The sequence below is a fragment of the Myxocyprinus asiaticus genome, chromosome 5, assembly GCF_019703515.2.
Source record: "Myxocyprinus asiaticus isolate MX2 ecotype Aquarium Trade chromosome 5, UBuf_Myxa_2, whole genome shotgun sequence".
Lineage (NCBI taxonomy): Eukaryota > Metazoa > Chordata > Actinopteri > Cypriniformes > Catostomidae > Myxocyprinus > Myxocyprinus asiaticus.
Genome location: NC_059348.1, coordinates 22,160,501 through 22,187,429, shown reverse-complemented (window position 1 = coordinate 22,187,429; position 26,929 = coordinate 22,160,501). Strand labels below are relative to the sequence as shown.

General features: G+C 38.7%; 1 protein-coding gene across 8 annotated transcripts in view; it reads left to right on the top strand.

Annotated features, from left to right (window-relative positions):
* Positions 1 to 26,929, top strand: part of LOC127441395 (receptor-type tyrosine-protein phosphatase F-like) — a 318,186-nt gene that overhangs the window by 66,969 nt on the left and 224,288 nt on the right. The gene's annotated exons all lie outside the window — the stretch shown is intronic.

Genomic DNA, 26,929 nt, shown 5'->3' with positions numbered 1-26,929 from the left:
TTTAGCAATTTATTTCTGCAAGAAGAAATTGTTAATATATTAGAAAGAAGGAAATGACAGTACACACAGTATAGTCCAGCAACCATGAATGGCATTTTTGCATTACCAATTGCATTTTCTCATAAAAGACCCAATCAAACCAACTGTACAGACAGTACACAGTAAATATGACATTTACTCATAGCACATGTGAAGCACATACTTTGAAGTTGCGCTCACGTGCTTGTGCGGATCCAGCAAGAGCAGCAGCAATCTACTGAGGGTTTAAATGCCGTGGATCGTCTGCTTGAATTATCACGGACTGGCCATTTTTATTTGATGAGCGCTGGACGGGAAGAAAACGCTGGATTCGTGACTTACATCGAGATATCCATATATTTGCAGACAGTATATGAGTTTTTTTGATATTTGCCTTTTTATCATTAGACACGACAGTTAAGAGATACAGGGAACTGTTGAGTAGAGAGAGGGAGAATGAAACAGGCAAGCACTTTAACATTATGAGCTCAAATGCATCTGCTGCTGTATTGATATGCGGACCGTTTTAATGACACTGTGTTGCACATTATTGTAGTAACACGATGGCATGTAACAACAAAACGAACTGTGATTGGTTGTTTACATGTCTCAGATGCTTGTGGCCTTAAGAAACCAATCGGCCAAACGGGAACATTTATCAGCTATTTCCATCTTTCATAGGCAGCTAAGAATAGTGGTCGACCGATATATCGGCGAGGCTGATAAATCGGCTGATATTCCGATTTTTTTTAATTATTGCATCGCCCGATTTATCAGCCTCGGTGGTATATCGGTTGACTACTAACCTTAGCTGCCTATGAAAGGTGGAAATAGCTGCCTATGTAGACAGCGAGGCAGCTCACTGGGTTTTGGGGCCATATTCTTGGCATTCATTTTGATAAACCTTCAATTTCACTTTGAAATTTGTTACAATTTTCAGAGGAATGTTAGACACAGAAGCTACATGAATTGAGTGCTTCATGCATACCTGGAATAGCTATACTGTATATCCTGTAATGTGGAGAATCATAAGAATGTGCCAGAGGGAATTGATGACTTCTTATTTGATTTAGAAATATAGAGCAGGCAATATTTTTGCTGACTGTAAGATATTCCCCTGAAACTAAGCATTCTGTAACGTCTATTATATTATGTAGAACAATAAAACATAGCCTGAGTGTAGCCTGAATTATTTCATGCAGGAAATACGCAAGAAACTGTTTTTCTCCAGGCAGATAATTGTTATACTTAGTCTGACAAAGCTCTGAATTGCTTATTTCTCACTCGTTAGAACCTGTCTCCTTCTGGGACCATAATAATACATGCAAAGTTTCGCTAAGCACAAACTTTACAGATTGTTTGTTTTATTTGTATTAAAGGAAGAAATAGTTCACCCTAAAATGAAAATTCTGTCATCATTTACACACCTTCATGTTGGTTTAATCCTATATGACTTTTTTCAGTGGAACATGATGATTAAGTTTGAAGAATGTTGACACTGCTTTTTCTTTACAGTGAAAGTGAACAGGGACTGAAGCTGAATATTCTGCTTAACATCTTTTTTGTTCCACAAGATGAGAGAAAGTTATACTGGTTTGGAACAACATGGGGGTGAAGGTGAAGTACATACTGCATGACCAGTTTTCATTTTTGGTGATGAATTATGCTTTTTTTTTGTGGAATATTCTGTCTGTGTTAGGGTTGTAATGGAGTTTATTCAAGAGGATATATGAACTATCACAGGGATTGTCAATTCTCATTTGTACATTTCATGTAAAGCACTTTGTCACAAGATGATATAACGTGCCATCCTTGAATGTATCCTGTTTGTGTCTGGCTGTATAATTAATGTACAGAGCTAAATGCAAATGGATAGGCATCAAGGATAGAGACACTATCTACGTACATTACTGTGAAAAAGTGAACTCGTACAGTGAAATCAAGGTCCCGGCTAGTTCAAATCGGCCCTTTGCAGAACTGGAACACTGATATCTCCAGATGGGGAAACTTCTTGTTTCAGCTGTGACCTCCTTGTAGTTTAGGGAATCTGACACTAGGATATGGAGTTCCCAGCTCTCTAAGTTGATGATGTAATGGGAGTCAAAGCATAACAAATGATGGTGCCTGCTAGGCCGTCACTCATCCTGTGCGCATATGGTCCCTCCTCTGAAAACATTGGGCACTCAGAACTGTGCCGCCTGTCTGCAGATGGCTGAGGAGACTTGTTTGGATTTGGCTGTTCGGAGTTCAGGTTACATTCATTGCCAAGTGTAATTCTTTTTCTTTTATTTTGTTAAATATTTAAAACCAGGCTACTGTGTTCTATGCATTGCACAGGCAAAAGGACAATCTCCCCCTTTGAAGTCAACATGAAATCAAAATAAACCCTATTTACTTTCTTAATACCCATTCTGGTCTTATTGTTCGTCATCTTGTTGTGCTGGATTAATTTGTGCACATTATAAAAAAAAATAAAACAAAAATAATAATATATTTTTTTTTCTTTGGAATATTTATCAATATGTAATAACTTGCTCCACCTCTGAAATGACTTTTCTTTTCAGCTGACTTCACAAAGCCCTTATTGTTTTTAATCAGAGACTCCCATTTGCACCATTCTGGCATAGAACACCCACTTTTCACAATCCAGTCATTTGCCGATGGATAGCATTAGGACCGGCCTGAGATTTCCTGTTGCAATGAAAAAAAAAATCAAATTACGGTAGTAAAATGGGTTGTGAATGCCGTTTCATGTTGACTTTAAAGAAAGAATTGGAGGCATTTTTGTTTCACTTCAGCTATACCCTTCACTGAATTGCCTCTTTTGTAGCTGACTGACAGTCCATAAACAAAAAAAGCAGTTTGTCCAGATACTCAGGTGGCATTTCACCCCACGCTTCCTGTAGCACTTGACATAGTCTTGTTGGGCACTTCTCACGCACCTTACAGTCTAGCAGATCCCACAAAAGCTCAAAGGGGTTAAGATCCATAACACTCTTTTCCAGTTATCTGTTGTTCAATGTCTCTGTTTCTTTGCCCACTCGAACCTTTTCTTTTTGTTTTTCTGTTTCAAAAGTGACTTTTTCTTTGCAATTCTTCCCATAAGGCCTGCACCCCTGAGTCTTCCCTTTTCTATTGTACATGAAATAGGGATGCACCGATCCGATACCTGGATTGGTATCGGTTCCGATACTGACATTTTTAAACGGATCGGGTATCGGTCCGACGAGCCCGATCTAAATCCGATACTGTTAGTCATGTCCGTTACTGTCAAGCTCAAAAAAATGACACAAAAGAACAATTAAAACACAGTTAAAGTAGTTCGTATGACTCATGCATTTTATTCAAAGCCACTTGAAGATGTGCGATAGCTCTGTGAATCACAAAAGAATCACTGTTCCTGCTCTGTTTACACACATCCGCGGCTATTTTTAACCTTCACGTGGTGCGCAATATTTGAGCGCTACTCACGAACAACATCTCAGATGTAAATGCTGAATAGTTTGATTCAATTTTAGGTATTTAGAACAGGACCGGAGGTGCATTTTTACCAGAATTTGAATTAGAAGCTAATTAAACTACTGTGAACTTCCCTACAAACAGACACATACAGGACTTCCTGGAGAGTTCAGAATGTCAAAATAAAAGCGTGAGGGTTTTAAAAGTTAAAGGTGTCATAGAGAGAATCACGGAGGCAGAGATATGAACTCAGTAGCAGGGTTTATTGAACAGATGATTGAAAAAGTGATGTAAACATTGTGAGTAAATCCAGTTGAACAGAGTGGCAAACAGCAGGTGAGTAATATCCAGACGGGCTATAGACACGATGAACAGATAACTCACAACAGTCTTATGATACTTGCAGGCAATAATGAAGACACGGGTATGAGTGTGTGTGAAAGCGGGGAATATATGCAGTCTTTGATTAGCCACTAATGATATGCAGGTGTGTGTAATCAGAACTCAGGGGAGAGTGAGCATTGGGACGGCAGTGAGGAATTGATTTTGAAAATATGACTGATCATGCAAAAAAAACTGTCTTTTATTTAAGGGTAGTGATCATATGAAGCCATTTATTATCACATAGTTGTTTGTCTCCTTTTTAAATCATAATGATAACAGAAATCACCCAAATGGCCCTGATCAAAAGTTTACATACTCTTGAATGTTTGGCCTTGTTACAGACACACAAGGTGACACACACAGGTGTAAATGGCAATTAAAGGTTAATTTCCCACACCTGTGCATTTTAAATTGCAATTAGTGTCTGTGTATAAATAGTCAATGAGTTTGTTAGCTCTCACGTGGATGCACTGAGCAGGCTAGATACTGAGCCATGGGGAGCAGAAAAGAACTGTCAAAAGACCTGCATAACAAGGTAATGGAACTTTATAAAGATAGAAAAAATATATAAAAAGATATCCAAAGCCTTGAAAATGCCAGTCAGTACTGTTCAATCACTTATTAAGAAGTGGAAAATTCAGGGATCTCTTGATACCAAGCCAAGGTCAGGTAGACCAAGAAAGTTTTCAGCCACAACTGCAAGAAGAATTGTTCGGGATACAAAGAAAAACCCACAGGTAACCTCAGGAGAAATACAGGCTGCTCTGGAAAAAGATGGTGTGGTTGTTTCAAGGAGCACAATACGACGATACATGAACAAAAATTAGCTGCATGGTCGAGTTGCCAGAAAGAAGCCTTTACTGCGCCAATGCCACAAAAAAGCCCGGTTACAATATGCCCGACAACACCTTGACACGCCTCACAGCTTCTGGCACACTGTAATTTGGAGTGACGAGACCAAAATAGAACTTTATGGTCAAAACCATAAGCACTATGTATGGAGAGGGGTCAACAAGGCTATAGTGAAAAGAATACCATCCCCACTGTGAAGCATGGTGGTGGCTCACTGATGTTTTGGGGGTGTGTGAGCTCTAAAGGCATGGGGAAGCTTGTGAAAATTGATGGCAAGATGAATGCAGCAAGTTATCAGAAAATACTGGCAGACAATTTGCATTCTTCTGCACGAAAGCTGCACATGGGACGTTCTTGGACTTTCCAGCAGGACAGTGACCCTAAGCACAAGGCCAAGTTGTCCCTCCAGTGGTTACAGCAGAAAAAGGTGAAGGTTCTGGAGTGGCCATCACAGTCTCCTGACCTTAATATTATCGAGCCACTCTGGGGAGATCTCAAACATGCAGTTCATGCAAGACGACCAAAGACTTTACGTGACCTGGAGGCATTTTGCCAAGATGAATGGGCAGCTATACCACCTGCAAGAATTTGGGGCCTCATAGACAACTATTACAAAAGAATGCACGCTGTCATTGATGCTAAAGGGGGCAATACACATTATTAAGAACTAAGGGTATACAGACTTTTGAACAGGGGTCATTTCATTTTTTGCTTTGTTGCCATGTTTTGTTTTATGATTGTGCCATTCTGTTATAACCTACAGTTGAATATGAATCCCATAAGAAATAAAAGAAATGTGTTTTGCCTGCTCACTCATGTTTTCTTTAAAAATGGTACATATATTATCAATTCTCCAAGGATATGCACACTTTTGAGCACAACTGTATTATTATTATTATCATATGTTTACAAATGATAATAATATTTATGTTGAATGGGTTCCAAAAAAATAACTGTGTGAATGAAAATTGAGCTGATATCTTGCAACTAAACTGAACAAAAAAGAGATCTGAATCCTTTAAAGTCCAGATACAAGTTGAAAAAATGTTGCAAAAAAAAAAAGAAACGGCTTCTTTTCTACTGATGACTTATACTGGAATTACTGTTAATTTTGCTGCAACGTTATCCAGTATACTAGTTAACAATAAAGTTTCTTAATAAGCTATACATTTATATTGTATATAGTGTATATAGTGTATTTATATTGTATATAGTGTAGTTAGAGGTTTGTGTTTCTTTACATATTAAAGAGTACACCCAATTAGTTCCACACAATAATGTAAAGATATTCTAAACTGATTATGCAAAAAATAAAAATAAAACAACAACAGTGGTATCAGATCGGGATCGGTATCAGTATCGGCCGATACTGAGATTTCCGATATCGGAATCGGATCGAAAGAGAAAAATTGGTATCGGTGCATCCCTAATATGAAACTGGTGTTGAGTGGGTAGAATTCAATGAAGCTGTTAGCTGAGGACATGCGAGGCGTCTATTTCTCAAACTAGAGACTCTGATGTACTTATCCTCTTTTTTAGTTGTACATCTGGCCTTCCACATCTCTTTCTGTCCTTGTTAGAGCCAGTTGTCCTTTGTCTTTGAAGACTGTAGTGGACACCTTTGTATGAAATCTTCAAAACAATGATTGACTGACAAGTTTCTAGAGAAAGCTGTTTCTTTTTTTTTGTTGCCATTTTTGGCCTAATATTGACCTTAAGACATGCCAGACTGTTGCGTACAGTGGCAACTCAAAAACAAACACAAAGACAATGTTAAGCTTCATTTAATGTACCAAATAGCTTTCAGCTGTGTTTGATATAATGGCAAGTGATTTTGTAGTACTAAATTAGCAATTTAACATGATTACTCAAAGATAAGGTGTTGGAGTGATAGGTATTGGAAATGGGCCTGTCTAGATTTAATCAAAAATGACTTTTTTTCAAATAGTGATGGTGCTGTTTTTTACTTCAGTAATGTCCTGACTATACTTTGTGTGAATTAAAGTACCAATTTCCTTCCGAAACAGCAAAATCTTTACATTATTCCAAACTTTCGGCTGCCAGTGTACTGTAGGCCTGTCTAAATTTGAATAAAAGGTCAGACACTATAACTTACAGCACTTGTTGCTGAAGTCAGATGCCTGAGATGTGGTCATTACAGGCTGCACATGAATTGTGAAGCACAATATAGAAGGGATGGAACGATATGGTTATCTCACGATTCGGTTTGATATACGATATGAGGTTTATGATTCGATATAATCTCTATTTGCTATAATAACACTTAAATGACAAAGTATGGCAGAAATTTTTTATTTTTTGACAAATGTTTAAGCAAAATGCACATTATAAATTCTCATCAAAATAAAGTTCTTAATGCACAAAATGTATATACATATACATATACCTTTCAATATAAGGAAAGATCACAAACAAACAAGCCATCAAAAACCGTGGACTACATTCAGGCTGATCAGGTCATTCAATATTACAGAACAAAACCTGTCCTGAAAAAGTTTGTGAAAGTGTTTATTTTTTTAATAATTTATTTGCCATCATTATTGTAATCACATTTTAACTTTTTAAAATATAAATATTCTACATTCTATCAATTATATTGAATCATGAAATTGCATTTATAATAATGAAATGAGCTATATCTGTTTTAAATAATGTGTACAATTTACTACTTATAACACTGAGTTTACATTCATTTGTATATCAAGTGCTAAAATGGTACTGTCACTTTAAGAGTTCAACGAGCATCTAAAAGTGTTCCAGTTTATTAACGAGAGAGAAGCTTATCACATTTGTGCTATCATGCTATGTTTGATTAAAATCAGGGACTAAAAACAGTTCAAGGAACGAAAACGAAAATCGTAAACTGATTTTTGTATTTTTTTGCAGAACGTAACCGAAAATGGGGACCAAGAGATTTTCAATTGTTCCAGAGTGAAAACATTATTTTTAATAGCTGGTAACTGGTTATAACTGGTTAATTTTGTTCCAATAATTTTTTTAATGAAACCAAAGGTCAAAGGGTTAAGCACTTCAAGAACCTTGTGCGAACTCTTTAAACAGTGTAGGAAAAAAGTGCATTTGGGGTAAAATCAATCAATAGAGAGATTATGAATTTTGAGAGGTTATTTCATTTATGATCACATGGACAGAAAACAATGTTGCAAATTTTAAATATCGCATTTTGCCTAGGTATGGTTCTTACATTTTTTGGTTTTGAAATATATTGAAATTTGATATATCAAATATTGATATAACCCCCTCCTCGACCAATCTTGTTGTGGGCGTCAGGAGCCAGGTAAGTGCTTTGATGTCCCTGGACACAGCACGGCCACTGGGTTCGAGCCCCCTCAACGTGGCGCCTCAGGCTCTGCCCCGCCGCGAGGCCCCACCCACCAGTACGTCCGACGTGATTGTCCCCTTGGTCCCCCTCGCCCGGAGTTTGGAGGCGTGGCTTGCGATTTCCAACCCGTCGCGATGGCTGACCCGGACCATCCGACTCAGCTACGCAATTCAGTTTGCCAGGCGCCCGCCTAGGTTCAGCGGCGTCTGCTTCACCTCGGTGAACGGCGAGAACGGCGCTACCTTGTGTGTGGAGATCGCTACCCTTCTACGGAAGGGTGCGATAGAGCCTGTCCCTCCGGCCGAGATGAAGAAGGGGTTTTACAGCCCCTACTTCATCATACCAAAGAAAGGCGGTGGGTTGCGGCCAATCTTGGACCTGTGAGTACTGAACCGGGCCTTGCACAGACTCCCGTTCAAGATGCTGATGCAAAAACGCATTTTAGCGAGCGTCCGGCATCAAGATTGGTTCGCGGCGGTAGACCTGAAGGACGCGTACTTCCACGTCTCGGTCTTAACTCGATACAGACCCTTCCTGTGGTTTGCTTTCGAGGGCCGGGCATACCAGTACAGCATCTTCTCGAAGGTCGCAGAGGCAGCCCTTGCCCCGCTAAGGGAAGTGGGTGTCCGCATCCTCAATTATCTCGATGACTAGCTAATCCTAGCTCACTCTTGGAACGTGTTGTGTGCGCACAAGGACCTGGTGCTCACGCACCTCAGCCGACTGGGGCTTTGGGTCAACTGGTAAAAGAGCAAGCTCTCCCCGGTTCAGAGCATCTCTTTCCTCGGCTTGTAGTTGGACGCAGTCTCGATGACGGTGCACCTCACAAATGAGCGTAAACAGTCGGTGCTGAACTGTCTGAAGGCGTTCAGACAGAAGACAGTGGTTCCACTGAAACTTTTTCAGAGGCTGCTGGGGCATATGGCATCCTCAGCAGTGGCCACACCGCTCCGGTTGATGCATATGAGACCGCTTCAGACTCGAGTCCCGAGATGGGCATGGCGCCGTGGGACACATCGTGTGGTTATTATGCCGATCTATCACCGCCTCTTCAGCCCTTGGACCAACCTTGCATTTCTATGGGCAGGGGTTCCGCTAGAGCAGGTCTCCAGGCGCATCGTGGTTACGATGGATGACTCCAAGACGGGCTGGGGCATCATATGCAATGGGCACACAGCCGCCGGCTCCTGGAATGGCCCGTGGCTGCATTGGCACATCAACTCAAGTTGTTGGCAGTACTGCTCGCCCTGTGGAGGTTCCGGCCATTGATCCAGGGCAAGCACGTGTTGGTCCAGACGGACAACACAGGGACGGTAGCGTACATCAACCGTCAAGGCGGTCTACACTCCCGTTGCATATCACAACTCGCCCGCCATCTCCTCCTCTGGAGTCAGCAGCGCCTCAATTCGCTGCAAGCAATTTTTTTTTTTTAACATTAAAATAAACACACACTGGCCCTGATTTGTTTTGTCTTGGGCTGTTTTATTTTTCAGTGATTGCTTAACTATGTATGTATGTTTGGCTCCGGAGACCTCCTGTGTTGTGTTTTCCTCCTTGGCCCTTGCCATCTGTGAAGGGTGATTGTTGACTTTACATTAGTTGTGATCTCCACAAGGTCAAAGTTCAGCAGTTCTGCCAGGGAGCTGACTGCAGGGAGCAAGGGTGGTCCATTGTATGCAGACATCTTGCAGCAGTGTGAGTTGAGCTGTCTGTCTCACCCTCTCATGCCCTGTATGACTGTACTGTCCACTGGTCCTTAGTCTACATTGACAGACAGCGGAGTTCAGTATGGTGAAATCACAAAGTGAGTTTAAAGCATATTTGAAGTGAACATGTTCTTAAAATTTGTCTCAATTGCAGGGATGGGAATCGTAAGGAACTTAACCATTCTGGTTCCGATTCTGATTCCATGTAACAAATCCGGTTTCCTAAAGCTGATGTATGTAACTTTTTCAGTGTTAAAATGCTTTCTCCTATCCCATCTTAATATGCAGATACAAGTATAAGTAAACCATTTGTAGGTTAGTTTTCTTGAAAACTGTAAACATTGGGTCTATGTGGCGCTATAAAAATTACTCTGTTCCAATGTTTATTTTTGCAATACTACTAGTGGTGCAGAAATTACACACTTTAGCTTTAATGATACTATTATCAATTATTTTCATTTTTGCATATGATGTGCACCATGTCAGCAAAGCAGTATATACAATATGTCACAAAAAGGAGTGTTTACAAAAACGTTTTAATCAAAAGAAACAATGTATGAAGTACCTGAATGCTGATTGTTGATTCACATCCGCATAGGAGAAAGAATAAAGACATTCAAGAACCGTGAACAGAACTGAGCATCATGTCTGTTCTTATTCTGAATTCTCGATTCCCAACCACACTCACATGACATTTTGTTCCACTTTGTTCCACTCCATCTCTCATAGTCATGCCAAAATCACCATTATTAGTAGCCTGGAAGTAACATTTTGAGATTTTCGTATAATATATTCTAGTAGACAGCCAGCCACATTTAGGATTAATTTAGTCCAACAGTCCAATTCCAGCTCTCTTCAATAAGATAATTCAGGAAAATGGTAATGACTTTCCTGCACAGGGCTTTGAGGTTTCTTTTGAGCTGCCCTGAAGCTTGCAGTAAGACAGTAAATTGCTTTGACCCTTATAGCCTGAAGGTTAAAGTACCCTCAGAATTGAGGGAGGATGCGTTGCCAGAGTCAGCAGTTCTCTCAATCGTGAGGCGATGTGTTACAGTCTCTGCTGGTCCCGTTCCCAGACTTATCCCTTTACCACATGAATGTCTCTATTATCCAGTTCAGGACCAGATGGGAAATACATGGTATCCAACTCGCCAGCTCTCCGTTTTTTCTTAATCCCAGTTTTGTGTGGAGCTGAGCTGTTGGGAATCCTTCTAAGGCTGTTGGCCAAGAAATCACAGGTGTGTTACATAAATTTCAAGCTCTCTCCATTCAAATATCATTGCTGGCCAGGACCACTTTGATAATATGTGACTAGATGGTAACCATCAAGCTGTGAAACTTTTTCATGATTTACCATATCCCTTCCCCTTAACCCTATCCCTTAACCCTACCCCATTGGTAGAAGCAAATGTGCCCTTACAAGAATTTTCACAGCAAGAGGGTTGCCATCTAGACATGACCAGTTAAACGTATATATTTATAGGGTTGCCCTCCATCCCATAATTTATGGGATCATCCCATATTTAAAGATGCAATGATGGGAAATTGTATACTTCCGTCAGTCATCCATGCGTGTTTACGTCACATCTGTAAATAAAGAAGAGAAGATCCAGCTAGCTATTACAGCACGTGTATATGTGCGGTGATAGGCGTGGTGGTAGTTTGAAGCTGACAGCTTGTAGCCACAACACATGAGCAACACTGACCATGGATTATTCAAAAAGGCAACCCTCTGGGGAATCACCCGTTTTCAAAATAAAGAAACCTCAAACCAAGAAGAGTCTGCAAACAAAAAGGAAAAGCAACAGAACCCGTAATAAAACAAGAAACAGCATTGGCTTCGGTTTTTCATAGGTGGTGACAACTCCGAGAAAGGATTTAAAACTGACCCAGAGATGGAGTTTTCCTCTCTCAACAGGTAAGATATTTTATTGGACTGATAAAATTAAGAGACAGGTCTGGACGATTTTATTGGATCGTCTCTTAGCGCGGTAGTTCGTTAGATAGCTTTATCCACACAAATGTGGCATTTTATTGTGGATTGTGGTACTGCAGTGCTTTCAATTTAATTTGAGGAAGGACAATGGGGAAAAAATTTAACTTTATGCTGGTAACAACACCAGTCTTTAAACCAGATACTACCTTGGTGTATTTGCCTGCTTGCTAAGTTATAATTTCCACCATTTGCACTGTTTCCACTGTTTGACTTAATCTGATATGACTAGCAATCGTCATGTCTAATGTCATTGTTGCCTAACTTTTGTAACGCTATTTATTTTAAAACTATTGTTTTCAATAAATCAAAACAACAGCGGAAGATGGGCTACTTACGTGCTATTAAGACATATTTTTCGGATATCCGTCTTTTTCTTCCTTTCGTTATTTATTTATTATTATATTCTTTGAGGGTAGTGGGCGAGTTTTGTTGTTGTTAATGACATTCACTATGATAATTGATCACCTAAAACCATGGTTACACCAGTGGTATTCAAACCATCAAATTCATCCACGCAGAAGAGCAGAGCTAAAGTCCGACTACCATAATTACCAAAACAGTGTGCCTCAACAAGTAACTTGCAGTTCTATGCTTCAACCGCCAGAGGGCCAAAAGTTACATAGTGTAGCTTTAATTTAACATTGATATAAGTTGGAAATTTTGGTTGCTGTGGGTAAGGGGTTGTCTGAAAAGTCCACACATTGTGCTGATCGTGCTAATAATGTGGATGGTGTTGTAAGGGACCGTCTGAAAAGTACACACATTGTGCTACAACTGTAGATTTGTTTATTTAAAAACAGAAGGTTCCATGAAAATGTTCAATAAGATTGCACAGATCAGACAATTTATGAATAAAATCATAGAGTCATAAAGACAAGAAATAAAGGTGAAGGAAAAATAAAGTTAATAAAAGAAAAATATAAATAATCGAAGAAATAAAAAAAAATATATATATATATATATTATATATATTTATTATTATTATTATTATTATTATTATTATTATTATAAATAACTCTCAAAGCATGTATTGCTAAAACTGTGGAGGATGTGGTAAGGGACCATATGACACCCCACACCACCCTCCAACTGGTCAACTACTTTACAGAGAGTGTCCCGTATTTTACAACTTCAAAAGTGGCAACCCTATATATTTTGTTCTAAAAGAGCTTTTTGTTTTACCATTACCCTATTTTCTAAGTTTTTTTTTCATCATATCAAAGGTCCTGCGACTTATAATCTGAAGTAATTTATTTACATAATTTATCAGTAATTGATGTCAGATGGTCAAACACGCTGCACACCAAAACACATATGCTTACAAACAGATGAAAACATCAGTCATAGAGCAGTGGTGGAAAGAGTACTGATTTTTTTTACTTAAGTAAAAGTACTGCTACTGAAGAAATAATTAACTTGAGTACAAGTAGAAGTACTGAGAAATATTATGACTCAAGTAAGAGTAAATAAGTAGTTTGCCGAAAAACTACTTAAGTAATTACAAGTTACTTTATGAAAATTATATCATATACATTGATATTATATACACCAGCCCATCTGGCACCAACAATCATGCCACGCTCCAAATCAATGAGATCACATTTTCCCCCATTCTGATGATTGATGTGAATATCAACTGAAGCTCCTGACTCGTATCTGCATGATTGTATGCACTGCACTGCTGCAACACGATTGGCTTAGATAATCGCATGGATGATTGTTGGTGCCAGATGGGCTGGTTTGCGTATTTCTGTAACTGCTGATCTCCTGAGATTTTCACACACAACAGTCTTTAGAATTGACTCCGAATGGGGCTAAAAACAAAAAACAACAAGTGAGCGGCAGTTCTGTGGGCAGAAACACCTTGTTGATGAGAGAGGTCAATGGAGAATGGCCAGACTGGTTTGAACTGACAGAGTCTACGGTAACTCAGATAACTGCTCTGTACAATTGTGGTGAGAAGAGTATCATCTCGGGTTGGTGCTGTTCTGGCGGCATGAAGGGGACCGACACAATATTAGGCAGGTGGTTTTAATGTTGTGGCTGATTGGTGTAGAGTATATACACTTCCATTTTTAGAACACAAAGACATTTTTGTTCTTGAAAGAAATTGATGCTTCCTTTCACCAAGGATGCATTAAACTGATCAAAAATACTGCCCAAATCATTCATTGCAAATTATTATTACGGTTTGAAATAATTGTTTTAAGTGTTATTTATTCCATTTTTTCTTTAGCTTGATGGCAAATATATACTGTCACCTATTCCTTACAAAAGCATTCTCAAGTGCTAATTTGGTACCTAAGAAAATGTTCTTATTATTAGAACAATTGAAAATGGTTGCGCTTTGGTGTTTTTCCCCCCATTTGCTGAGCTAATGAGTTATTTATTTATTTATTTTCTCCCCTTTTCTTAACAATTTGTAATGCCCAATTCCCAATGCGCTGTCCACTTGGTGGCGTAGTGATTCACCTCAATCCAGGTTGCGGAGGATGAATCTTAGTTCCCTCAGTGTCCGTCAGTCCACGCATCTTAACACGTGGCTTGTTGAGCGCGTTACCGTGGAGACAGCACATGTGGAGGCCCACGCTATTCTCCACAGCATCCACACACAACTCACCACGCACCCCACCGAGAGCGAGAACCACATATTATAGCGACCACGAGGAGGTTACCCCATGTAACTCTTCCCTCCCTAGCAACCGGGCCAATTTGGTTGCTTAGGAGACCTGGCTGGAGTCACTCAGCACGCCCTGGATTCGAACTCGCGACTCCAGGGGTGGTATTCAACGTCAGTACTCGCTGAGCTACCCAGGCCCAGAGGTATTGAGTTCTTAAGGTGCTTTACACTTGCAAGTCAAATTTTGGTTTTAAAAATAGGCAAAAAGAAACACATTTCTCGGGAAATTTTTCTCCTAAAGTCTATTGTTGTAGAGAGATGAAGGCTATTCCATGCATTACTGTTTTGAAAAAAGAATCTCTAACCAGGATAGAGAGGGAAGTGGACGGCCAGATGCACAACAAAAGGACAAGTAAATCACAGTCTCTAGTTTGAGAAACAGACTCCTCACAGGTCCTAAACTAGCAGCTTCTAAATGCCAAAGACCTGCACTGCTGCAAAAGGATTCTTGGACAAACAGAATATTTTAAGAATACAACATTTATTTAAAGAGAAATAGCCATTTGTAACATTCTAAATATCTCTAAATGATCTCTAAACTACATAATGTGCATTGTGACTGAAACACATTCCTGTTTCAAGTTTATTCTCATTCACGTATGTCCACGTATTTTGGTTATTAAGTTAACATACTATACAAAACTAATATAATGCAATATCATAGAGGAGGAAATGTATCATCTATGATATTGCAGCAATTATCCAGATATGGAATGAGAATATTTTTTATTTTATTATTTTCTAATATTATCCCCTTTTCTACCGAATTTGGCATGCCCAATTCCCACTACTTACTAGGTCCTTGTGGTGGTGCGTTTACTCACCTCAATCTTGGTTCTAGTCAGCACTCTGGCTGCTGCATTTTGAACCAATTGAAGTTTATTTATTGAACTTGCTGGACATCCTCCCAGTAATGCATTACAATAATCTTGTCTTGAGGTCATGAACACATGAATTAGTTTTTTGGCATCAGCAACAGAGAGCATGTGACGTAATTTAGCAATATTTCATAGGTGGAAGAATGCTGTTCTACAAACATTGGTCATTTGATTTACAAAGGACAGATTGGTATCAAATATAACACCTAAGTTCTTCACTGTTGAAGACGATGTAACAGTACATTCAGCGAGAGTCAAATAATATTTTAGCGGCTTGTTTTTAGAGGTGTTTGGTCTGATAATTAGTACCTCTGTTTTGCTGGAATTGAGTAGAAGGAAATTTCTGGCCATCCAATCTTTTATTTCATTGATACACTCTGCTAATTTGGAGAATTGTGAAATCTCATCAGGTTTTGAAGAAATATAAAGTTGGTGGTCCAGTAAATTTCTGTCTCTGGTGGGGAATGTGTACTTTGGCAGTTCATGGGTGAGGTTAGCTTTATTAAAATCTCCCAGAATAATGATAAGAGAGTGGGTGTTGTTGCTCTGTGTCTGTAACTATGTTTTCATCCAAGGATTTTTTGCGAAAAAAGTTTAAGCGCATCAAAATAAAGCTGCTGGAAACGCAAATTATCGCTAAAAGTGTCGACATAATATTTTTCCGTTTAACTCTAGCGCATAAACTCTATGTCGATACTTAAAATGTCGCGAAAAACTGGTTTGGAAACACTTTTTGTCGAGAAAATTGGCATTAATGCAAAAATGTAGTGTCACATGACAGAATTTACACCAGTCCTTAGCCTGTGTTAATCATGACGACAAGGTATAGGATCCTTGAAAGCCAATTTATTGTATGTGATTATGGATTGATCTGAACGGCATAAAGACCCGATCACTGCAAACATGACACTTCCAGGAGTGCCAACACAAATATCTCGTATCATGCACATTGACAAGTGCACGGAGAACAAATGAATGGCCACTCTTTGCGATTAATTTAATCGCGGTGGCCATCCGTTTATTTATTAAAGTTGCTTTTCCACACCATTCAAAATAATAGACAGCAGTCACAGAATTAGCCCACAATACAAAAAACATATTTCTGTGCACAAAGATGTATTAAATTAAAAATAAATACACAATACTAGGAGAAAAGCTTCAGTGTGCTTTTTTAGAACACTAATATAGCCCAGTTCTATTAAATTATTATTTAGCTTACTTTTGAAAAAATTCTGGCAAAATTCCCTATATTAAATTAAATAAATTACCAAATGAAAAATGCATTAAATAAAATAAAAAAATTACCAAATGAAAAAAATTATATTGTTAGACCTATATATGCCTTTTCTTTACACAAACTTAAATTAGCCGTACCCTGTTCTGTAGACAAATAAAGTTGGCTGAATGACATTTTCTACACTTCAAGACTATAAACTATCAGAACTATTTGTCCAATGTGGAGTTCACTTTCAGAAAACCAGCTTTTGAACCTTTTAAAACTTTTAAATATTTTAAATCTAACCCCCTTTACCTCGGATCGCATTTGGTGAGCTTCTTCAGAAAATGTAAATTGCATTATGTTAATTAATTTTAAAATTAATTTTAGATGATAATCAAGTTCAGTTGGTCGTTAAAAGTTGTGGGACAAATATACGGGACACAATGCAGTTGAGATGGCAATGCTTTAGATTAGATGATTGTTCAAAGTAGCCTATTGAATATCAGGAATGTATCATATGTAAACCCTGATATTACACCGCATCAGTTTTTCTTTCATAGCTGTACACACAGCATATACACATCGATGGATGGTCCTTATACTAAGACCGAAAATTTCCCCAATACTTGGTGTAGGTTGCGAGCTTGAACAGGGCCATGACTATTCACTTTCGGGTTGGAACTGGTGCAACATCTGTACCAATATTACAATCCTATCAGAAGGGCAACTGCTTCCTTTTGATTGCAATTCCTCATCTTCTGTTTGTATTTATTTGTGAAATTAAAATGACAGTTAGCTGGCAAATTTCAATGAATTGTCTCAATAATCTCCCCATTTGACCAAAACTTCGGAGGAAAAAAATTAGGGACATCTGGGAGGCTAATTAGCGATAAACACACATTTCTGAATGGAAACGGCTTAAGGGCAGATTTCTTTTGCGCTAAACCAAAACTTATGTGACAATGTGTTTTTTTAGGCATGACATCATCACGCACACCATTTTTATTGATAAAAGGCAATTTGAATGGAAACCGGCAGAAGACGGCAAATTTCGCAAACATTTTTTTTAACGCATTTTCACTTTTTCGATAACAAAATAGTGTGAGAAGTGGATGGAAACTAAGCTTGTGACGTGATCAGCCAGCTGTTGCAACACTGCGTTCACGCATGCTTGTGGCGGGATGCACACACTCACCAGAATAAACGAGGAAAACTCCCGCGGCGAGTAGAAAGGCTTACAGGTGATGAAGAGCACTTCTAAATTAGGACAGCACACCTTCTTCAATGCTGTTATACCAACGCCTCTCGTTTTCCCCGATGATTCTGCAACGCGATCCGCTCTAAACAGCCGGAAGCCCAGAAGATGTTGCACGCTGTCCGGGATGGCTTCATTCAGCCAGGTTTCTGTGTAACACAGAGCAGCGGAGTTAGAAAAGTCCTTATTTGTTTGAGTGAGCAGAAGCAGTTTGTCCATTTTGTTGGCGAGGGAGTGGACATTCGCTAGTTGAATACTCGGCAGAGGAGTCCCTCGCTTGTGTTTCTTGGAGTACTTGTAGAACACCGCTGTGCCTCCAACTAAAATGTCTTATAAAATGTCAGAATAATCAAACACTGGCAAAAATTTATCAGGTATGCTCTGCCGAATATTCAGCAGTTCATCCCTGGTGAAACTGATCGTGAAAGAGTGACTAAAAACATGACAAACAAACAAAAGTAACAAAAACACTAGAGAGCTCCACACCGAAGCAGACATCCGTGGCGCCATCTTGATCAAAACCATAATAAAGTATTAATTAACATTATGGTTATTTAACATATTGAGATATTATTAAGTAAATTGTAGAATTTTGGTTACATTATGTTTTGTGGCCTTCTTTATATAACATCTATCCCTTGTGCACTTTTGGCCTGTAGCAGGTGAGTCTTTTCAGACAGATAAACAGCAGTACAGGGCAAGGAAGGACAGAACAGCACTGTGAGAGTGTAACCCGTTAGGAAAGTTTATTTTGAACAAGAGGGGTGAACAGTTACGGAATTTAATGCGGGAGAAAAATACCGAACTGATGTGGATTGATAGAAGTGGAGAGCTCGTCTGTGCACGTGATGGTGCGAGGAACCGGACGGCAGGGAAAAAAATTATGTTTAGTGAAAAGTCAAAAGAAGATTGCAATATATGTAATTGTAACTATATCAGATTATATTATTAATAAAACACAGGAACATTTTTTGCCCCCATATTTTGAATTTTGGGGATATTTTTGTCAATTTCGGTGGCATTTTTGCCCCGAGTCCCCATTAATTTCCAACACTATTGGCATTGTATCTTTCTAAGGTATTTAAAAAGTTTGTTTTAGCCATATAGTAGCAAGTAAACAAGATATCCCCACATATACAGTATGTCAAAGTACAATTATTTATTTATACTTAAAAAAGTAGAAAAATGTAAACAATTTACTCAAGTGCTTTAACGAGAGTAGTTGTAATTTGTTTCTTTCCACCTCTATCATAGAAACATTAGAAGCGTTTTAAAGTAGCCTATACAGATAGCCTATACATACAGTATGTTGTCTTTACATAATTTAAATATTCTGTCCCATCATAACATTATTGTTCTAACAAAATCTAGACCACTGTCAAAGGCAACTGCTCACATGCCCACAACATAACATTTCATCACACTCGTAGAGTCAGTGAACCGGATAATGAATGCATTTCAAAAAGGGTTGCAAATATCAGAAATATCCACAGAATGATAGTAGCTAATGTAAATGAATGAATAGAATTCAACAAGCTGTTTTACTCACAGACTAAAAGCTGTTTATTTGTATACAGCGTAGAGTTACACTATATAAACAGGTGTGGTTTATTTGTTGCATTTTTTTCATGAAACTTAACACCGTGTTACACATTTTTATTTATTTTTTGGTTCCTGGGTAGTAAGTGCCATTTTCTAATTGATTATGCCTCAAAAGTATAGAAAATGGCTATTATTCCCCACAAACTTTGCTTTTGTGACCAGGACAGTGATATTTTGAAATTTACCTATTTTCCAGAACATTCCAGATAGATTCAGTGCTGAGTAAACTTGGAGTGATTTCTAGAACTTTCCGGTAATATAAATAGTAGTATAAATACAGGGGCCTTAAACCCACCAGTTCAGTTTAGTTCCAGATTCCTAAGTGGATACATATCTGCATTTTGCTGAGATGGCATCAAGAGGCTGCAAGCATCCGGCAGATGCGTTTTGCTATGTCTGCGGCCAATTTATCAAGACAAGAGTGAAAAAGTACTCCGTGGAAGCATCTGCTAAGATGTGTGTGGCCTTCAAAGCATGTTTCGGCATGCCTGTCGGGGATCAAGACAAACCCTGGGCACCTCATTTCACCTGCGAGCACTGCAAAAAACTCTGAAATGTAAGATGGACAATTGTTGCTCGGAATTTTATGTTCTAAAATTTGTTAATTTTTAAAATTGTAAAAGTTTTTAATTGTAAAATATTTTACAGTTTTCAATTTTATTGAAAAAACATATATGAAAAATGTTGCGAGAATCTCTTACACATTAGTCATGGGTGAAATAAATGTATTTTGTAGGATGGTACAGAGGGGAAAAGAGCCATGAAGTTCACTATCCCAAGAATTTTGCAGGAACCCACTGATCACTCAAGCAACTGCTACTTCTGCATGGTGGACCTTTCCAAACATTGGACAGGCAAGAATGCACCTGCTATCACGTATCCGGACCTTCCTTCATCCATCGCCCCGGTGCCACACTGCCATGAGCTCCCTGTACCCACTCCTCCAGAGAGAGAGCAGCCATCTTTAGAAGAGAGCAGCAAGTCAGAGAGCGAGGAAGACATTGTAGATCCAGATGACAATTTCAGAGGTGGAGCTGAGGAGAGAAACTCATACTACCCCAACCAAAAAGACCTCAATGACTTGATTAGATATCTTGGTCTCACCAAGTCCAGTGCCGAGCTTTTGACATCTAGGCTCAAGCAGTGGAACTTGTTGGATGAAAGTGTGCAAGTCGCAGATCAGAGGATGTGTCACCAACCTTTTTCCAGCTTCTTCACCTGTCAAGATGGGCTCTGCTTCTGCCACAATGTGACCAGTCTGTTCGAGGCAATCGGAATCGCCAATAACCAGAATGAGTGGTGCCTCTTCATTGACAGCTCATCCAGGAGCCTCAGAGTCGTGCCGCTCCATAATGGTAACAAGTACCCATCTCTTCCCCTGGCTCACTCAATGCACCTCAAAGAGGATTACAACAGCATCAAGACCTTGCTGGATGCCTTGAAGTATGATGAGTACATTTGGGGGCTGATTCATGAAAGTGATTTACAGTATAATCGTAAATCTCGAAAAACGACTCGCTTCTAAATCTTTTTTGTATTACTTTAGTATAAATACATGTTAATTTGGATACATATGTTGTTTTTTTCTGACTTTATGTGAAAGAAAAGACACAGATTTGCCCGTTTTCTCATTGGAAATAGGTAAATTCCAAAATATCACTGTCCTGGTCACAAAAGCAAAGTTTGTGGGGAATAATAGCCATTTTCTATACTTTTGAGGCATAAGCAATTAGGAAATAACACTTACTGCCCAGGAACAAAAATTGTGTTACATCAGAATATGAAACACTGTTACATTTACTTCAATCAGATGCTACTGATTAAATCAAGGCCAAATACTGTGATACAATGCATATACAGTTGAAGTCAGAAGTTTACATACACTTAGGCTGAAGTCAATAAAACTAATTTTTTAACCACTCCACAGATTTAATATTAGAAAAGTATAGTTTTGGCAAGTCTAAGCGACTTCTACTTTGTGCATGACATGAGTAATTTTTCCAACAGTTGTTTACAGACAGATTGTTTCACTTTTAATTTACTATATCACAATTCCAGTGGGTCAGAAGTTTACATACACTAAGTTAACTGTGCCTTTAAGCAGCTTGGAAAATTCCAGAAAATGATGTCAAACCTTTAGGCAACTAGCCAATTAGCTTCTGATAGGAGGTTTACTTAATTAGAGGTGAACCTGTGGATGTATTTTAAGGCCTACCTTCAAACTCAGTGCCTATTTGCTTGACATCATGAGAAAATCAAAAGAAATCAGCCAAGACCTCAGAAAAACAATTGTGGACCCCCACAAGTCAGGTTCATCCTTGGGAGCAATTTCCAAACACCTTAAGGTACCACGTTCATCTGTACAAACAATAGTACACAAGTATAAACATCATGGGACCACGCAGCCATCATACCGCTCAGGAAGGACACCTAGTCTCCTAGAGATGAATGTAGTTTGGTGCGAAAATTGCAAATCAATTCCAGAACAACAGCTAAGGACCTTGTGAAGATGCTGGAGGAAACAGGTAGTATCTATATCCACAGTAAAACGAGTCCTATATCGACATAACCTGAAAGGCTGCTCAGCAAGGAAAATAAACCTTTGTTAATAAAACAAAAAATTAACTGTTTGGCCATAATGACCATCGTTATGTTTGGAGGAAAGAGGTTGAGGCTTGCAAGCTGAAGAACACCATACCAACCGTGCAGCATGGGGGTGGCAGCATCATGTTGTGGGGGAGCTTTGCTGCAGGAGGGACTGGTGCACTTCACAAAATAGATGGCATCATGAGGAAGGAAAACTATGTGGATATATTGAAGCAACATCACAAGACATCAGCCAGGAAGTTAAAGCTCGGTCAAAAAATGGGTCTTCCAAATGGACAAAGACCCCAAGCATACCTCCAAAGTTGTGGCAAAATGGCTTAAGGACAACAAAGTCAAGATATTGGATTGGCCATCACAAAGCCCTGACCTCAATCCGATTGGGCGAGCAAGGAGGCCTACAAACCTGACTCAATTACACCAGTTCTGTCTGGAGGAATGGGCCAAAATTCCAGCAACTTATTGTGAGATGCTTGTGGAAGGCTACCCAAAACGTTTGACCCAAGTTAAACAATTTAAAGGCAATGCTACCAAATACTAACCAAGTGTATGTAAACTTCTGACCCACTGGGAATGTGATGAAAGAAATAAAAGCTAAAATAAATAGTTCTCTCTACTATTATTCTGACATTTCACATTCTTAAAATAATTGAGTGATTCTAACTGACCTAAGGGAATGTTTTCTAAGATTAAATGTCAGGAATTGTGAAAAACTGAGTTTAAATGTATTTGGCTAAGGTGTATGTAAACTTCTGACTTCAACTGTAGATACTGAGCTAATGAGATACTGAGCACGTCTGACATGTTGCTGAGTACTGAGTTGCTCAAGGAAAATTCGGGTGGCTGCTCCCAGGTCCTAATGCCTGCCGCATGAAAACACTGTCACTGCCATAAAAATGTAACATTGAGTTTGGGGGGCTTATCAGGTGCCCCAGGGGTTCAAAGGTAATTCACCCTGTGATTTATGATGTGATTTAAAGACCCCACTAAAACAAAATTGGGATTTTGGCTTTTAGTCAATGTCTGTTAGCTGTGAGGCCATCTATATGCTAGTGTTATCCTAAAAGTTGACAAAATTAGTAACTTTTATAATTAAAAATTGCTTTTAAAATTTACAAACTTACTCTATGGTTAAAAAAACAGACCATAAATATTAACAATGCATCTCACAGGTGTATCCAAAACTTTGTCCAATAAAATTCTCTCTTTGACATAAACTAAAGGCTATTGGCTATTTAAAGAAAGAAGAAAACAAAACAAGGGATGAGCACTTTGATATGTCCATCTCCAAACCTATGTTTTAACAGGAAATATGTTACAGGAAAGTGCTCATCAAACCATTTCATCTGGTCTTTAAAACTCACTAATTCAGGGATGGGATTTTCTGGGAGCAAATGGGGGTTCAGTAGCATGCTCGAGCACAATGGTCAAAGGCGATCACTGTATCTCTCCAGTTCACAGGTAACCCCCATCTGGGTTTGAACCTGTGACATTTGTTGTTCCAGCTTAGGACCATATCCTCTACGCTTCTACCCCATGCCCTCTGTAATCTCTGCTGTACACTATTTACAGTGCCATTGTAAAGGTTTGGCTCAGCTCCGTGATCTTTTGTGAAAGTAGTTCAGTGGGAAAATCATGACTGTGGGTCTTTGAGAGGTTGGATTTGTTCATGGGGCCACTACTATAAAATTATAGTTGATATAACCAGCATGACAAAACTTATTATGGGGACATTAATTGATCTGAGCGTTTTCCTAGTGTGAAGGTTCTCTGAGTTGCAAGGCAGCTGAGGTGCAGAGGGAGACACTGGGTAAATTGCATTACGGTTCGTCTCCCATTTCACCCAGCCTGTCTGCTGGGATAGGCTATTGCAGGGCCACACTGATCAACAGCAGGTTTAGAGGAAGGGTACAGTGGAGGCAAAAGCTACTCACTTGAAAATAAGTAATAGCTGCTATTAGCATCACTTAGTGGTTGACTGATACATGTTTTTTAATGGCTAATACCAATAACTAGAGAGCGGAGTGGCTGATATAATACCAGTTTATATGTGATATGGGCTAATGCAGATTAATTAAAGCAGCTGCGATCTACAAACATACAATTAAACAGCATTTTTACACAATATTTACTTGAAATTAAGTAGGCTAAAAATATCTGAAAGCAGAAATTGTTTATTGTCCATTGACTGCTATTGGTAGATTTTGGAATTGAGAGAGAGCTAGTGCTTCTGTTAATTGGATAATCACCTGCCTGATATACTGTCTGTCTATCACTATTATCAGTTCATATACTGACATATGATGAAGATTTGCTTACCGCAGATAGCCTTGCTGAGAAACCAATGTCACCGGGTAATCTTTTGTGCTCATGGGCATGCCAGACTTATGTGCTATTTCATCCATCTGCTGGATCCCATCATGACTAGCTAGTGCATGTTTCTGCATTACTAGGGGTGTGTGAACACAAGAATGTAACAGCATTTGGCTTTTTTAATCCCTTGCTGTTATAAGAGAATGGACGCTGTCCAGTTCGCTATGTTCCTCTGGTAAAGGAGTAAAGTTAACACATTGTTAGGGCACATTCATGGCTTGATGCAAGGAAACGAGGGGTGAATTATTGATGTCTTAATATTTCTCTGGTCAAAATACACATATTGTGCACTGTTCTACCTGCCAATGTAATCTAAAGATTTATTAGGGGGGTAACGATTCACTCATCTCATGGTTGGGTTTGGTTCACGATTATTTAAATTTAGCCTGACTCAGTAAAAGTTAAGATTGATTTTTATTATTACTTTAAAGACATAATCAAAACCGTTCCTTTCCTTTAAAATTAAGCTAAAAGTAATGTTCTTAAAAGTGCTAAATGATCCATCAGAGAAGTACTGGGACTAACAATCAGCCCAGAACAGGGCAGTGGTGACACCAAATGGAAATATTAGCTAATAATTCTGCTTACTGAAAATACGGAATTATGTTAGATACATACTGTATGCTGCTTACACACTGTTACTGATTACATAAATTTATAATATTTTAAACAGAAAATAATTTTTTCTAAAATATTATTACAAAAATACATATTTAATGGAAGTGCATGCTTATCCAGTTAAATAATAATAGTTTACTGATGAAATTAAATCAGACATGACATTTGACATTAGGATTATATTCCCCCATAGCATTATTATATTATATTCAGCATTATGTATAGTAGATTAATATTGCACTTTCATTAACTATAAATTGCACTAATTTTTTTCTTGCACAGTTCTGGTTTACAATAAATAACCTTTGACTATTAATGCAAATTTCTAATAGAATGCCATGTAAACCTTGTATGATAGATATGTGTGCTCAAGAAAGTTCAGGAGTTCAGAGAAATTATCGGCATCCTGTCCTTCATCCTGTACACCCTTCAGGAAACCAGTGAATAGGCTATGAGAGAGACAGAATTGCAGATTTTTTGGCTTCTTTTCCATTGTGCATCATGCCAAGTTAATCATTAAAATATTTTGTTCACCAAGCTCAGATTACCCATGCTCCCACAAAACACTATCCATGCTATGAGAAACGTGTTAGCCTACATGTAAATGTAGTGCATATTAACAAAGTATATTAATAAATAAATACAAAGTAATTGCATTTTAATTACCTGTTGCTCATGCTCACTTCTGCTGCTCAGTATGGAAGTATACCATATAAACAGTAATATAAACACTGTAATGTAAAGTGAGACCAAAGATTATTGACTGTTCGTCTCATTTATAACACACCATCTGCTCTAAAGTTCTTGAAGTGTTTAGTTTCAAGGAACTTTTAGATCTGTTCTGTCTTTTACTTCCATCACCGTGGGCCATATCAGTCTGAGCTTGTTCATGAATTTCTAATACTGTCAGTATACGAGAGAATCTACAGAACTGATTGTGCGGCTGTAACTTACAGCCTGTGACTGGACTGGCAAATAATATCCTACAGCTAGGCTTGTTCTCCATTCATTTCAAACAACACGCTGTATGCGCTCTGAAGCTCTGAAAAGTAGCCTACTAGTTCAACACTGCATAACCCACTGGCTTAACCCTCTTTTTTTCTGTTTTTGTGCTGTTGTACTACTGAAACAGGTTTTTGCTTTTCTCCACTCAAATCGGTGATTTTCATATCACCAAAAACACATCTTAATACCAGGTGTAAATGGGGTCTCTAATCATTCTTTCTGGAGATTCATCCTCCAGCAGTTGCTCCGACACTGCTCTAACAATTTTTTAATACAACTGAATACCTAAGTTAAGACTAATCTTTGGTGGAAGGTAGTTCTGGAAGGTATCACCCCCTAGAGACCGATAAAAGCCAGTGCAGGGTACTTGGCATTGAAATTCACCTCAATACCTGGCATTAGCCACCACAGTCATCTTAAACAAATGAAAAAAAGTCAGAAAGAATCCGAAAGCTTACTACACATTTTAAAAGAGATCCCATTAACCCCCCTCCCCCAAAAAAACAAACAAACAAACAAACAAATACATTGGCTTGTATGTTTTGATGGTTTTAGAATGGTATTGTTTTGGGCACTTTTTAGCTGGTCAGGCTAGTAAACCAGTTTGCTTACCAACTAAACACGGCCTTGGCCAGGCTGGCACATTCTTAAACCAGATAAAACCAGCAAACCAACAGATTGGTTGAAGCTGTTTTTAAGTAAGGAATTTAGAATGGTTTTACAGGAGTTACAAAACTCTAGTGACTATAGTGTTTTGGCAGAAACTATGGTTACTATGATACATTGATCTAATGTAATGTAAGAATGTACGCCTTTATTGGTAATGATGCACTGATGTATTGGTCAGTCATCACCCCATAAAAGCAATTGCACAGCAATAATATGATGAGCTTGTTAAAGCTAAAGCGGAGGCTGCTTC